General features: G+C 40.7%; 1 pseudogene; it reads left to right on the forward strand.

The window, feature by feature from the left end:
- Positions 1-737: 737 nt before the first annotated feature.
- On the forward strand, positions 738-892 carry LOC114212648 (U2 spliceosomal RNA; annotated as a pseudogene).
- Positions 893-13,234: the final 12,342 nt, after the last annotated feature.

The raw sequence follows: 13,234 nt of genomic DNA on the forward strand, positions 1-13,234 counted from the left end.
TCAAGTTGCCAAAGAACCTTAATTCAATAAACTAAGCATCAATGTCTGGCACAGGGAAAGACTCAGCCATACAAGGGCCAGTCAACTTTCCTCTAAGGATGTAATTTTTGGACCTTACTCACGTAATCAAGATACCAGCAATCTCTAGGGGCACCTGAATGGCACAGTGAGTTAAGCATCTGACTCTTGACTTCAATTTAGGTCATGATTTTGGGGTCATGAGATTGAGCCCCATGTCAGGCTCTGTGCTCAGCAGGGAGTCTGCTTAAGACTCTCTCTGTGCTCATCCCCCCATGCTCTCTTGCTCTCTAAAATAAATAAATCTTGAAAGAAAGAAAGAAGAAAGAAAGAAAGAAAGAAAGAAAGAAAGAAAGAAAGAAAGAAAGAAAGAAAGAAAGAGAAAGAGAGAGAGAAAGAAAGAGAGAGAGAAAGAGAGAAGGAAAGAGAGAAAGAGAGAGAGAAAGAAAGAAAGAAAGAAAAAGAAAGAAAGAAAGAAAGAAAGAAAGAAAGAAAGAAAGAAAGAAAGAAAGAAAGAAAGAAAGAAAGAAAGAAAGAAAGAAAGAAAGAAAGAAAGAAAGAAAGAAAGAAAGAAAGAAAGAAAGAAAGCAAGCAAGCAAGCAAGCCTGATTAAAATTGAGCCGGACTTACCTGTTTGCTCACCTGGTCCAAGGGAAAGAGTTCTAGGTGTCTCCTCTTACCTGAAGAGATAACTGCCCCTTACTACAATCTTGGAGAGAATCGCTTCTCGGCCTTTTGGCTAAGATCAAGTGTACAATCTTGGAGACCCGGTGACCAAGTTCCAAATTCCTATGCTTTTGCAAGTCGAGCCTTCAGTGTCTTGTTTAGTAGAAGAAATATTCAGTTAGCTTAACACTAACTGAGTATTAGCCATGAGGAAATGGCTGAAACCCAAAATAACTAGTTGAAAGGTAAAGAAAAAGGCTAATTTATTCAATCCTTTCAGAACAGATGAAAATACTCTGAAAATAGCCTTCCTTTCATGACCTTTGAAGTGTTCCTATTACGACCAAATATTTCTCTTCCTTGAATATAAATACTTTCCTTTAAATATCCTTGAAATGTTTGGTCAACATCCAGAGCTAAAATACTATGTACCTTCAATAGTTATCAAAGAAGGAGTCAAATACTTTGAAATGCTTGTAATATTTTTTACTGAAGTATAGTTGACATACAATATTATATTTGTTTCAGGTATGCAACATAACGATTGGATGGTTATATGCATTACAAAATGATCACCATGATAAGTCTAGTTACCATCTGTTACCACACTAAATTGTTACAGTATTATATACAGTATTTATTGATTATATTCCTCATGCTGTATGTTACATCCCTGTAACTGATTTATTTTATATATTTTATATATATATTTTATATATTTATTTTATAACTGGAAGTTAGTAGCTCTTTCGCATCCATCCCCCCAACCCTTCCCCTCTGGCAAGGACCTGTAATATTTTTAAACCACCGTATCAAGATCAAGCTTTCTTTCTGACTTCCTGCACTGTAAAAAGAAGAAAACAGGCTTATGTTAAAAATAGAGTCCTGGCTTTGTGAGGGAAAGAATACAAGGGAATTAACAGTTAAGTATTTTCTTTGTGCCAAGGGCCAGTGGTAGGCACTTTATGGACAATCTCATTTGGGAAATCCCCTCAAAGTCGCTCTTGTTGTATTATTGTCCCCACTTTCGAGATAAGGAGACTGAGGTGGACAGTGAGTTCGACCCAAATTTCGTTCTCTTTACCGATGGCTCATTTTAAATGGGGAATTTATTTGTCTCCTTATAGAATTAACTTCTGAGATCGTGAACCCCCACCCCCACACTCAAATGCATAATTCCAAAGATGCTTTGTCTGCAAATTATTAACCTGTAACTCATAATTTTACAAGTAGTTTCGTTTGTCTGAGGACTATAGTTAAGACATATTCGTTTGTAGGAGGAAAATCTATTTCTCATATTTCCTTAGGTAAGTACTAGTCAGAGAGGCAAAGAACTGTGGACGGGGTTGTTGACAACCCTTTATTATCTGACTCTTGCTACGTTTTGTATTAAATAACATCGCTAGCATAACAGCTAATAGAATCTATCATTTCAAAATTCGAAGAGATCCTAGAGGTTGTCTACTTCACCATTTTTCAAATGCTGGTCTGTATGCAGGCTACATCAGAATCACTTGGTGGGTCTTTTAAAAATACAGGTTCTTGGGCCCTCTCCCTAGGGCTTCTTTTAAAATATGTCAAAGCAGGATGCTTGGAATCTGAATTTAAACATTTTAAAATTGATCCTCAGGCATAGCCTGGTTGTGGAACGACTTATCCAAGTCAGAATCCCCTCCAACACACCCCCTAACTTGTAAGCAGGCAGCCTCATGGTGGACACATGCAGGACAGAGAATTTACAGCCTCAGAGAAAGCTTGTTTGTTTGTTTGTTTGTTTCTCTTTTTAAATTTTTTATTGTTATGTTAATCACCATACATTACATCATTAGTTTTTGATGTAGGGTTCCATGATTCATTGTTTGTGCATAACACCCAGTGCTCCACACAGAACGTGCCCTCTTTAATACCCATCACCAGGCTAACCCATCCCCCCACCCCCCTCCCCTCTAGAACCCTCAGTTTGTTTTTCAGAGTCCATCGTCTCTCATGGTTCATCTCCCCCTCCGATTTACTACCCTTCATTCTTCCCCTCCTGCTATCTTCTTCTTCTTTTTTTTCTTAACATATATTGCATTATTTGTTTCAGAGGTACAGATCTGTGATTCAACAGTCTTGCACAATTCACAGCGCTCACCATAGCACATACCCTCCCCAATGTCTATCACCCAGCCACCCCATCCCTCCCACCCACCCCCACTCCAGCAAACCTCAGTTTGTTTCCTGAGATTAAGAATTCCTCATATCAGTGAGGTCATATGATACATGTCTTTCTCTGATTGACTTATTTCACTAAGCATAACACCCTCCAGTTCCATCCACGTCGTTGCAAATGGCAAGATCTCATTCCTTTTGATGGCTGCATAATATTCCATTGTGTATATATACCACCTCTTCTTTATCCATTCATCTGTCGAGGGACATCTTGGCTCTTTCCACAGTTTGGCTATTGTGGACATTGCTGCTATAACCATTGGGGTGCACGTACCCCTTCGGGTCCCTACATTTGTATCTTTGGGGTAAATACCCAGTAGTGCAATTGCTGGATCATATGGTAGCTCTGTTTTCAACTGTTTGAGGAACATCCATACTGTTTTCCAGAGTGGTTGCACCAGCTTGCATTCCCACCAACAGTGTAGGAGGGTTCCCCTTTCTCCACATCCCCGCCAACATCTGTCGTTTCCTGACTTGTTCATTTTAGCCATTCTGACTGGTGTGAGGTGGTATCTCATTGAGGTTTTGATTTGGACTTCCCTGATGCCGGGCGATGTTGAGCACTTTTTTATGTGTCTGTTGGCCATTTGGATGTCTTCTTTGGAAAGATGTCTGTTCATGTCTTCTGCCCATTTCTTGATTGGATTATTTGTTCTTTGGGTGTTGAGTTTGATAAGTTCTTTATAGATTTTGGATACTAGCCCTTTATCTGCTATGTCATTTGCAAATATCTTCTCCCATTCTGTCAGTTGCTTTTGGTTTTGCGGACTGTTTCTTTTGCTGTGCAAAAGCTTTTTATCTTGATGAAGTCCCAATAGTTCATTTTTGCCCTTGCTTCCCTTGCCTTTGGCGATGTTTCTAGGAGGAAGTTGCTGCGGCTGAGGTCGAAGAGGTTGCTGCCTGTGTTCTCCTTTACGATTTTGATGGACTCCTGTCTCACCTTTAGGTCTTTCAACCATTTGGAGTCTATTTTTGTGTGTGGTGTAAGGAAATGGTCCAGTTTCATTCTTCTGCATGTGGCTGTCCAATTTTCCCAACACCATTTGTTGAAGAGACTGTCTTTATTCCATTGGACATTCTTTCCTGCTTTGTCAAAGATTAGTTGACCGTAGTGTTGAGGGTGCATTTCTGGGCTCTCTATTCTGTTCCATTGATCTATGTGTCTGTTTCTGTGCCAGTACCATACTGTCTTGATGATGACAGCTTTGTAATAGAGCTGGAAGTCCGGAATTCTGATGCCACCAGCTTTGCTTTTCTTTTTCAACATTCCTCTGGCTATTCGGGTTTCTTCTGGTTCCATACAAATTTTAGGATTATTTGTTCCATTTCTTTGAAAAAAGTGGATGGTATTGAATGTGTAGATTGCTCTAGGTAGCATTGACATCTTCACAATGTTTGTTCTTCCAATGCATGGGCATGGAACGTTTTTCCATTTCTTTGTGTCTTCCTCAATTCCTTTCATGAGTATTTCATAGTTTTCTGAGCACAGATCCTTTGCCTCTTTGGTTAGATTTATTCCTAGGTATCTTATGGTTTTGGGTGCAGTTGTAAATGGGATCGACTCCTTAATTTGTCTCTCTTCTGTCTTGTTGTTTGTGTATAGGAATGCCACTGATTTCTGTGCATTGATTTTATATCCTGCCACTTTACTGAATTCCTGTATGAGTTCTAACAGTTTTGGGGTGGTGTCTTTTGGGTTTTCCACATAAAGTATCATATCATCTGCAAACAGTGAGAGATTGACTTCCTCTTTGCCGATTTGGATGCCTTTGATTTCTTTTTGTTGTCTGATTGCTGTGGCTAGGACTTCTAATACTGTGTTGAATAGCAGTGGTGATAGTGGACATCCCTGCTGCGTTCCTGACCTTAGGGGGAAAGCTCTCAGCTTTTCCCCATTGAGAATGATATTCGCTGTAGGTTTTCCATAGATGGCTTTTATGACATTGAGGTATGTACCCTCTATCCCTATACTCTGAAGAGTTTTGATCAAGAAAGAATGCTGCACTTTGTCAAATGCTTTTTCTGCATCTATTGAGAGGATCATATGATTCTTGTTCTTTCTTTTGTTAATATATTGTATCACATTGATTGATTGGCAGATGTTGAACCAACCTTGCAGCCCAGGGATAAATCCCACTTGGTCATGGTGAATAATCCTTTTAATGTACTGTTGGATCCTATTGGCTAGTATTTTGGTGAGAATTTTTGCATCCATGTTCATCAAGGATATTGGTCTGTAATTCTCCTTTTTGATGGGGTCTTTGTCTGGTTTGGGGATCAAGGTAATGCTGGCCTCATAAAATGAGTTTGGAAGTTTTCCTTCCATTTCTATTTTTTTGGAACAGTTTCAGGAGAATAGGTATTAATTCTTCTTTAAATGTTTGGTAGAATTCCCCTGGGAAGCCATCTGGTCCTGGGCTTTTGTTTGTTGGGAGATTTTGGATGACTGCTTCAATTTCCTTAGTGGTTATACGTCTGTTCAGGTTTTCTATTTCTTCCTGGTTCAGTTTTGGTAGTTGATACATCTCTAGGAATGCATCCATTTCTTCCAGGTTATCTAATTTGCTGGCATAGAGTTGCTTATAATATGTTCTTATAATTGTTTGTATTTCCTTGGTGTTGGTTGTGATCTCTCCTCTTTCATTCATGATTTTGTTGATTTGGGTCATTTCTCTTTTCTTTTTGATCAGTCTGGCCAGGGGTCTATCAATCTTGTTAATTCTTTCAAAGAACCAGCTCCTAGTTTCGTTGATCTGTTCTACTGTTCTTTTCGTTTCTATTTCATTGATTTCTGCTCTGATCTTTATTATTTCTCTTCTCCTGCTGGGTTTAGGCTTTATTTGCTGTTCTTTCTCCAGCTCCTTTAGGTGTAGGGTTAGGTTGTGTATTTGAGACCTTTCTTGTTTCTTGAGAAAGGCTTGTATTGCTATATACTTTTTTCTTAGGACTGCCTTTGCTGTATCCCAAAGATTTTGAACAGTTGTGTTTTCATTTTCCTTGGTTTCCATGAATTTTTTTAATTCTTCTTTAATTTCCTGGTTGACCCATTCATTCTTTAGTACGATGCTCTTTAGCCTCCATGTATCTGAGTTCTTTCCAACTTTCCTCTTGTGATTGAGTTCCAGTTTCAAAGCATTGTGGTCTGAAAATATGCAGGAAATAATTCCAATCTTTTGGTACCAGTTGAGATCTGATTTGTGACCTAGGATGTGATCTATTCTGGAGAATGTTCCATGGGCACTAGAGAAGAATGTGTATTCCGATGCTTTGGGATGGAATGTTCTGAATACGTCTGTGAAGTCCATTTGGTCCAGTGTGTCATTTAAAGTCTTTATTTCCTTGTTGATCTTTTGCTTAGATGATCTGTCCATTTCAGTCAGGGGGGTGTTAAAGTCCCCCACTATTATTGTATTGTTGTCAATGTGTTTCTTTGCTTTTGTTATTAATTGCCTTATATAACTGGCTGCTCCTATGTTAGGGGCATAGGTATTTACAATTGTTAGATCTTCTTGTTGGATAGACCCTTTAAGTAGGATATAGTGTCCTGCCTCATCTCTTATTACAGTCTTTGGTTTAAAATCTAATTTGTCTGATATAAGGATTGCCACCCCAGTTTTCTGTTGGAGTCCATTAGCATGGTAAATGGTTTTCCACCCCCTCACTTTCAATCTGGGGGTGTCTTTGGGTCTAAAATGAGTCTCTTGCAGACAGCATATCGATGGGTCTTGTTTTTTAATCCAATCTGATAGCCTGTGTCTTTTGATTGGGGCATTTAGCCCATTTACATTCAGGGTAACTATTGAAAGATATGAATTTAGTGCCATTGTATTGCCTGTAAGGTGACTGTGACTGTATATTGTCTGTGTTCCTTTCCGCTCTATGCTGCTTTTAGGCTCTCTTTGCTTTAGAGGACCCCTTTCAATATTTCTTGGCGGGCTGGTTTCGTGTTTGCAAATTCCTTTAGTTTTTGTTTGTCCTGGAAGCTTTTTATCTCTCCTTCAATTTTCAATGACAGCCTAGCTGGATATAGTATTCTTGGCTGCATATTTTTCTCGTTTAGTGCTCTGAAGATCTCATGCCAGTCCTTTCTGGCCTGCCAGGTCTCTGTGGATAGGTCTGTTGCCAATCTAATGTTTCTACCATTATAGGTTACATATCTCTTCTCCCGAGCTGCTTTCAAGATTTTCTCTTTGTCTCTGAGACTCGTAAGTTTTACTATTAGATGTCGGGGTGTTGACCTATTATTATTGATTTTGAGAGGGGTTCTCTGTGCCTCCTGGATTTTGATGCCTGTTTCCCTCCCCACATTAGGGAAGTTCTCTGCTATAATTTGCTCCCGTATACCTTCTGCCCCTCTCTCTCTTTCTTCTTCTTCTGGGATCCCAATTATTCTAATGTTGTTTCATCTTATTTTATCGCTTATCTCTCAAATTCTGCCCTTGTGATCCAGTAGTTGTTTATCTTTTTCTCAGCTTCTTTATTTTCCATCATTTTGTCTTCTACATCGCTAATTCTCTCTTCTGCCTCATTTATCCTAGCAGTTAGTGCCCCCATTTTTGATTGCACCTCATCAATAGCCTTTTTGATTTCGACTTGGTTAGATTTTAGTTCTTTTATTTCTCCAGGAAGCGTTTCTCTAATAACCGCCATGATTTTTTCAAGCCCAGCTAGTATCTTTAAAGTCATGATTCTGAACTCTAGGTGTGACATCGTACTAATGTCCGTATTGAGTAGGTCCCTGGCAGACGGTACTACCTCTTGTTCTTTTTGTTGAGGTGATTTTTTTTGTCTTGTCATTTTGTCCAGAGGAGAATAGATGAATGAGAGAACAAAATGCTGACAGGTTAACAACATCCCCAGAAAATATACTCTAAACAAATCAGAAAAGACCTGAAACCAGGGGTGAAGAAAGGGAAAGAAAGAAAAAAGAAAGAGAAAAAAAAAAGAAAAAGATAAAAACAAACAAAAACAGAATAAAACAAAAAAAAACAGAATATGATCAAATATGATCAGGCTAGTGCATAGATCAGTGCCACACACTAGATTTGGGGTGTATTTTGGTTTGTTAGAAGAAAGTGCCTCCTAAAATTTTAAAGAAAGAAAGACTTATATATATACAAAATAAGGGTTGATATAATGAAGGGATGGAATATGACTATAAAGATGAAAATTATAAAAGATTTTATAAAAGGAATTGATAAGAAGTTGTTTGAAAAAACAAAGAAGATGATTTAAAAAAAAAGGGAGAGAATGTGATCAGGCAGGAGACTAGAACAAAGCCATACACTAGGGATTTAGGGTATATTTTGATGTTAGAAGAAACTGTATCTCAAAATTTTAAAGAGAGAACAACTTATATATATATGCCAAAAATAAGGGTAACTACTATGAAGGGATAAGAATATGACTCTAAAAATGAAAAATAAAAAAAAAATTTTTTTAAAAGGGATTGATAAAATGTTGGTTGAAAAAGGGAAAAAGAAAAATTCAAAAAAAAAAAACAGTTAAAAAAATTAACTTTGAAAGACTGATGAATCATGGCAAAAAAGCCATGAATTCTATGTGCAGTATTCCCCTAGCGCTGGAGTTCTCCCGTTCTCCTGATCGGTAAACTTGGTCTTGGCTTGCTGGCTGTTTGTGCTGATCTTCTGGGGGAGGGGCCTGTTGCCGTGGTTCCCAAATGTCTTTGCCGGAGGCAGAATTGCCCCGCCCTTGTCGGTCTGGGCTAAGTAATCTGCTCGGGTTTGCTCTCGGGAGCTTTTGTTCCCTGCAAGCTCTTGGTACAGCTTTGGAGGAAGAGTGAAAATGGTGGCCTCCAATCTCCACCTCAGAGGAGCCAAGAACTCGGGGCCCCGCTCCTCAGTGCGCCCCCAGAGAAAAGCAGTCACTCCTGTCTCCCTGGTCTCCAGCCGCACTCCATGCTCACCTGGCCTGTGACCGAGCGTTTCTATCTCTGGCACCCGACCCCGTGTGGAGTCTCCAAACCCAGCAGATCCCTGCGGTGCACTCCCGCGCCACTCCTCCCGGGGGAGGAAGGGGAGTCTCCCCGGCTCTGCCGCTTGTTGGGTCCCTGCTGGAGGAGCAGTGGCCCGACTGGGCCGCGGATCACAGTTTATGGCCACCCCGAGCTGAGAGCCCGCGCCTCGGCTCCGTCTCTGCAGCCGGCTTCCCCGCTCCGATCCCTGGGAGCTCTGCCGCACTCAGGCACCCCCGGTCTTCCTGTGACCCCGAGGGTCCTGAGACCACACTGTCCCGTGAGGTTTCCAGCCCCCACTTAGCCAATGGAGCGACGTCCCTCAGCGGAGCCGACTTCTAAAAGGTCCGATTTTGTGCTCCGCGGCTCTAGCACTTGCCAGAAGCGGCCGACGGAGGCCCCCTCCCCCGCCGTCTATCCTCCCGAATATCGCCTCCGATTCACTTCTCCGCACGTCCTACCTTCCAGTAAGTGGTCGCTTTTCTGTTCAGAGAGTTGTTGCTACTCTCTTCTTCGGTCTCCTGTTGAGTTCGTAGGTGTTCAGAATGGTTTGATCCCTATTCAGCTGAATTCCTGAGACCAGATGAAATCCAGGTCTCCTACTCCTCCGCCATCTTGCTCCGCCCCTGTTTGTTTATTTTTAATGGGATAACACTATTGGTTTCTTTTTTTAAGATTTTATTTATTTATTTGAAAGAGAGAGAGAGTGCATGCAAGTTGGAGGAGGAGCAGAGAGAGAGAGGGAAGGAGGGGGAAAGAATCTCAAGCAGACTCTGCACTGAGCAGGAGCCCCACTGGGGCTAAATCTCACGACCCAGAGATCACAACCTGAGCTGAAACCAAGAATCTGACGCTTAACCAACTGAGCCACCCAGGTGCCCCAACACTATTGGTTTCTTAATTTAACTTAAAATGTGACCCCTTAAAACTTCCACTCATTGGTTCCCATTCCTGCCCCAAAAGATACATAGAGGACATGAAATCCCTTAGAACATGAGCATTCAAATATTCCAAGTCAGCTAATATGGTTCCCATTAGGCTTTTACTTCTCTGGGCTAAAGTCATTCCTTTAATCTTTTCTTATAAGTCACAAATTCCATAACCTACCCCCTTTCAAAAAGACAATTCATAGAAGACTAATAGTAGAGAATGCAAATTAAAATAACAGTGTTGTAGTTTTTACACCCAACAGAATGGCAAAACTTAAAAAACAATCATATTTATTATTTGTAGAGATGTAGGGAGAAGAGTATTCTTTTATATTCCTGGTGAAAGTCAAACAGACTTTTCGGAAAACAAGCTGGCCACATCTGTTAAAATTAAAAATACATATACACTTTGCCTCAAGAATCCTACTCCTGACAATCTATCCCATAGAAATAGCAAACTTGGGCGCCTGGGTGGCTCAGTCAGTTAAGCGTCTGCCTTCAGCTCAGGTCGTGATCCCAGGGTCCTGGGATTGAGCCCCAAGTCGGGCTCCCTTCCCTGCTCAGTGAGGAGTCTGCTTCTGCCTCTCCCTCACCCACTCATGTTCTCTCTCTCTCTCACTCAGTCTCTCTTTCAAATAAATAAAGTCTTTAAAAAAAAAGAAATAACAAACTTATGTACCAAAAAAAAAGCCAACTTTGCCAAGAGTGTGAACTAATAAAAACTATAATACACTCCTGCTATACGTGTAAATTGATTTATACAACCACCTTGAAAAGCTGTTGGCAGTGTCTCTTAAATGTGAACATATGTATACCCTATGATGTAGCAATACTACACTTGGTATACACCCAACTGAATGTGTAATACGTTCACCAGAAGAAACATAGGAGAATGTTGTCTGCAGCACCATTGATATGAACCTCAAACTAGAAGCCATCCGAACGTTCATGGAGTGTAGAATGAAGAAACTAATTGTCATATTCATTTAATGGTATACTGTGCAAAATAAGAATGAACATGTTCTCACTCCAGACATCAATGTGGATGAATCTCACAAAAGAAGCCAGGCATGATAGAACACAAATGCATAATTCCATTTATATGCAGTCAAAAATAACACAAAATTCAGAGAAATCAGGAAGGTAGCTGTTAATGACCAGAAGAAGGCATAATGAATGCTTCCAGGGAGCTGGTCATGTTCTGTTTCTTGACCCGCGTCCCGATTATATGGATATGTTAATTTTTTAAAAATTCATCAGGCTGTATACCTCCAGTGTGTGCAACAAAGTGTTGTTTCCCAAAACAGTCACATGCATAAGATTTTTAATGCATTGTTATTAGAGAAAAGCTATAAAAAAAGCCATCGGTGGAATGATCAGTAGAATGATGACAAGTAAATTATTATGTATCTGCATTGTAGATATTATGCAGTCATTAAACTGAATGAATTGGTATTATACCAAATGATTTTAAAAGATTTTCATGAAATAATATTGAATAAGAAAAGGAAGGGGAAGAAAATTATATATATCATCCCCTTTTTGTAAAGCAAACAGTAACCAAAGCAAGAACAAAAAGTAGTAGAGGCAGGTGCTTTTCCCTGGCATCATTAGCAGAGGCCCCTGTATCCAGTCTTAGCTCCATGGTGTTACAAAGCAGGGTGTGGGGCATTCATTTTACGGGTACTAATTATAGCAGGCGTGGTGGGAGAGAGCAACCACCTCCTAACCTTGGGTGGTTTCCTAATTATAAGGTCTCCTGGGTCGTGATGTGTAGCTCAGGAGCTCATGGCTTCCTGACCGAGGAAGGGGCGGCAGCTCCCTTAGACTTGGTTGGGAGGTGTGGCTTTTGGGAGTCTGCTCCTTGGGGCCTCTCAATAAATTGGTAAACCATTTACTATTTCTTCCTGTATAAATAAGCTAGCCTTGGGCGCCTGGGTGGCTCAGTTGGTTGAGCGACTGCCTTCGGCTCAGGTCATGATCCTGGAGTCCCGGGATCGAGTCCCGCATCGGGCTCCCTGCTTGGCAGGGAGTCTGCTTCTCCCTCTGACCCTCTCCCCTCTCATGCTCTCTATCTCATTCTCTCTCTCAAATAAATAAATAAATAAATAAATAAGCTAGTCTTGATGCTTTTTTTCTGCAACTAAACCCTGACCAATATAGATAGGTCTTGTTACGGTTATAAGTGAGAAAACTGAGGCCCAGAAAGTCTAGGTAACTTGCTCAACTGATCTTCAGTCTGAGTGGGGATATTTATACTCTCTGAAGTGGGAATCATGACACAGCACCATCTTCTATGAGGACTTTTCATAGAACTGAATTCCTTTTTTTTTTTTTTGCTTGTTTTTTTGTTTTGAGAGTAAGGGAGAGCACATGTGAGAGTGGAGGAGGGCGGGGGGAAGGGGCAGAGGGAGAAGGAGAGAGAGAATCTTAAGCAGGCTCCATGCTCAGTGTGAAGCCTGATGCGGGGCTTGATCTCACCACCCTGAGGTCATGACCTGAGCCAAAATCAAGAGTCGGATGCTTAACTGACTGAGCCATCCAGGTGCCCTGCATAGAACTGAATTCCAAGAGGAATCATCTGGTTCTGGTTGTTTGGGGCATGGAAACTCCTCAGTCTGGACATCATGCTCACTGGGAACATGTGGGGAAAATGCCCTCAGTGGCAGAAATGATACTTGGTACCTATGTGTCCCAGATGTATTTCCATAGTATTTCCCTTCTGAGAATGTGTATATCTTATCACACACATGAGGAAATTGACCCACTGGTAAATAATTGTGCCTATATTAGGGCTCTTGGTTCGGATTTCAGGTATGTCAGATAAAGAAATCCTAATTATATTGAATTTTTGTTTCTTTTCATTACATCCAGGTCAAGCTCCGATCCTGTCTGCTCATTTACTCATTCGTTCATTCAGTGAATGTTGAGAGCCTACAACATGCCAGGGCTGTTGGGGTCATATAAAAAGATGAGGAAGCCTGGTTACCTACCCTCTTAGGAACTCAGCCTTCAGAGAGAGCAAGCGGTATAAACAAATGTACAAAATGTACTCTTCTATAACATAGTCACTTCCTAAGTTAGAGGAAGAGAAAACAACCAGTTCTCCCCGAAGGAATCAGAGACAACCTTCCACCCTTAACAGGAGTTAAATATAAAAATATAAGAACCATTAAGGAGAATAGTACTTTCAGCTGCATTAGCTAGAGAAAGGGGAGCATCTGAGGAAAGGCTTGGTTGGCATCCTGTTGGTTTTCTTTTTTAAGACAAATCAGATATTTGCATGTACAGCAATGGGGATTAGAATACTGGATGAAAAGGAAAGCAGTCTTCTGACATGTGGAGAAGATCAAGACTCTTAAGGAGTTGACTTTGGGACCTACTGTAATGGGAAGACTTGCTATATTGCCTTCAGAAATTAAGGCTGACATTTCAG

Source organism: Eumetopias jubatus, unplaced genomic scaffold, assembly GCF_037043125.1.
Source record: "Eumetopias jubatus isolate StellerSeaLion01/CBP00866 unplaced genomic scaffold, mEumJub1_p1.0 scaffold_6, whole genome shotgun sequence".
In the NCBI taxonomy this organism is placed as follows: domain Eukaryota; kingdom Metazoa; phylum Chordata; class Mammalia; order Carnivora; family Otariidae; genus Eumetopias; species Eumetopias jubatus.